Genomic DNA, 2,500 nt, shown 5'->3' with positions numbered 1-2,500 from the left:
TATAACACATTATAACAAACTAAAAAGGTTTGTGCAGATTTAAACTATAGTGTTTGCAGCTTTTAACGCAGAATAAAACAGGTATTTTGTTCTTTGAGGATCATCAGCGTAGATTAAAAAGGTTTGTACAGATTTAAACTTTACTAAGGTCCTTGGATCAGAAACTGTTGGTTCCTCGCACCCGTTTTGGGACCAGAGGAGACAGATCCTTCCAGGCTGTTGCCCCCAGACTCTGGAACGATCTTCCGTTCTCCTTACGGTCACTGGACTCAGTTACTGCTTTAAGGCTCAGCTTAAAACCTTCTTATTTAGTCAAGCCTTTTAAATGCACTTGTTTTAGGGACTGATTTTACTGTATATTGTTGTATATGTATTGCTTACTGTAAGTTTGTTGTGTTTTTATTGTTTTATTCTGTGTTTTGTGAAGCACTTTGTGACTTCCGTCTGTGAAAGGTGCTATATAAATCAAATTTACTTACTTACTTAAAAAGTGATTTGCTGTTGTTGATCAAAGCCTTTTTATTCCATCAGGCCTTTTAATTACAGTTTAGAGACTGATTGGACTGTTTGTTGTTGTATGTGTTTTGCACTGGAAGTTTTTTGTGTTTTTATTATCTTATTTTTATTCTGTGTTTTTGTGAAGCACTTTGCGACTTCTTACTCACTTACTTACCTATCTATCTACCAACCTATCAACCTACCTACTTACCTACTTACTAATTGTGGCTCTTCAAATTATGATTTTCGTTTCGATTGTGATTCATCTTGCAGCTTTAATCCGAGTCACTCTGGTTTAGAATGAAAATCCATGATATTCTTGAGCTGAAGAACACGAGACGTGATCGAAACACGTCTGTATGAACCTGTAGTCCATAAGTACTTTAATCCTGTGCCTCAGATCTCCTCTTGTTATTTGTGTTTCATATTGTACTTGAAGAGCTGCTCCATGTGTGGCACTTCCTTTACATTGGGCACTTTACATTAAAGAACCACTCATGCATTCACTTATAAACACACTGGGTTTCTATGTTTTTGGAGACATTACATTGACTTACATTGATTTCCTGGAGACAAATCCTAACTTTAACCATAGTTACTAAGCCTAACCTTATCCTAAACTTTAACCTTAACCTTTTTAACCCGTGTCTTGACGTTAAATTATGAAATTTCCCCATGTGGGACAATAAAGGAATATCTTATCTTATCTTAAATCACAATTGCAGATTTAATAAAGCATTTACATCATGTGGACCTGATTTATGTCCATAAAGTCCCGTGAATTCAGTGCAGAGACAGTTAGAACGCACAATAAATCCAATCTGAATCACAATTTGGAGCTGGTGATAATCAAAGTACAAAGACCTCCATTACTCAGACAAAATAATGTAATTGTTCCAACTAGATGTTTTTCTTTTATTGTTTAACCCTAGATTTTAATCCTTTAAGCTAGAAATACAGCGCACTTTTGTATTTATGCAAGTAAAGTCGTCACTCATCGCTAAACAGCCCCCGTCCAGTCATTTTCTTACGTGAATGAATACAAGTACAGTTTTCCGTCTTATCTAATGAACTCTTGTGTGAAACTGAAAGCGTGTTAGCAAACCCGTGCCTCCAGCCCGGGCCTCAGCGACACCAACAACCCACAATGACCTTGACTGTGCTGTGAATGGACAGTGGGAGGATTCGTCCGAGAACAAGAGGCAAAAAAAACACACACACACAGACACACCACAATGCTCCGATTCAAACCGCCGCCGCGTTCGTGTGAGAAGAGATTGAAATCCACGTGATATTTAAGCACAGGAGGTACGTACGGGAGCCCGCGTGGCCCAAAAGTATTCACTTATCGGTAACATCTCGCTCCGTCTGTCTGTCCGACTGTCACAGAGCTCGCAAAGTTGAGCCAATAAGGATTGTTTTATGATGACATATCCACTGCGCCTAGAGGGCCACCTGACATTCCTGACTCCCCCCTTCGCATAGATATACGCACACAGATAGACACACACACACACACACACGCACACACACACACACATGCACGCACACAAACTAGAAGCTCCCCTTTCCTCAATAACTTCAGGCAACGAAGGCCAGACACCTCACTCGGCTTCTGCAACACAATATTAGCATTTAGTCTGGGCTTAGTGGTACAGCGAGCGCCTTTGGACCTTTTAGGGCAATTTGTAGCACCGCACCGGCATTGTACAGGGGAACTACAGTTAAATGTGCTGAAAATGCTGCGGCGTGCTACGTGTACAGGTGCTTGTGTCTCTGTGGTGTTTTTATGTGTTTTATGTTCCTGGAATGTTTCACAGTATGGCATTAAAGGTGTCTGGATTGCATTTATTCGCTTACATAATGAGCTTTTTGTTGTAAAAAACGAAACGGAAAGAAAAAAAGACTCCACAAAATCTGATTTAAAACTTGGCCGTGTGGCGCTCGTCTCCGTAGAGATAGATGGTTTTGATCTCGTGCTATGGAAGGTTCCAGGGAAAGC

The 2,500-nt window shown here is 40.2% G+C and overlaps 1 protein-coding gene across 1 annotated transcript in view; it reads right to left on the bottom strand.

Moving 5' to 3' along the window:
* Nucleotides 1-2,500, bottom strand: part of wnt6b (wingless-type MMTV integration site family, member 6b) — a 44,870-nt gene that overhangs the window by 41,520 nt on the left and 850 nt on the right. The window lies entirely within an intron of this gene.

This window comes from Eucyclogobius newberryi, unplaced genomic scaffold (assembly GCF_026437365.1).
Source record: "Eucyclogobius newberryi isolate DKJ021-1_F unplaced genomic scaffold, fEucNew1.0.hap1 SCAF_14, whole genome shotgun sequence".
NCBI classification, from domain to species: domain Eukaryota; kingdom Metazoa; phylum Chordata; class Actinopteri; order Gobiiformes; family Gobiidae; genus Eucyclogobius; species Eucyclogobius newberryi.
The sequence above is the reverse complement of the archived record's forward strand: the minus strand, read 5'-3'. Positions and strand labels throughout refer to the sequence as shown.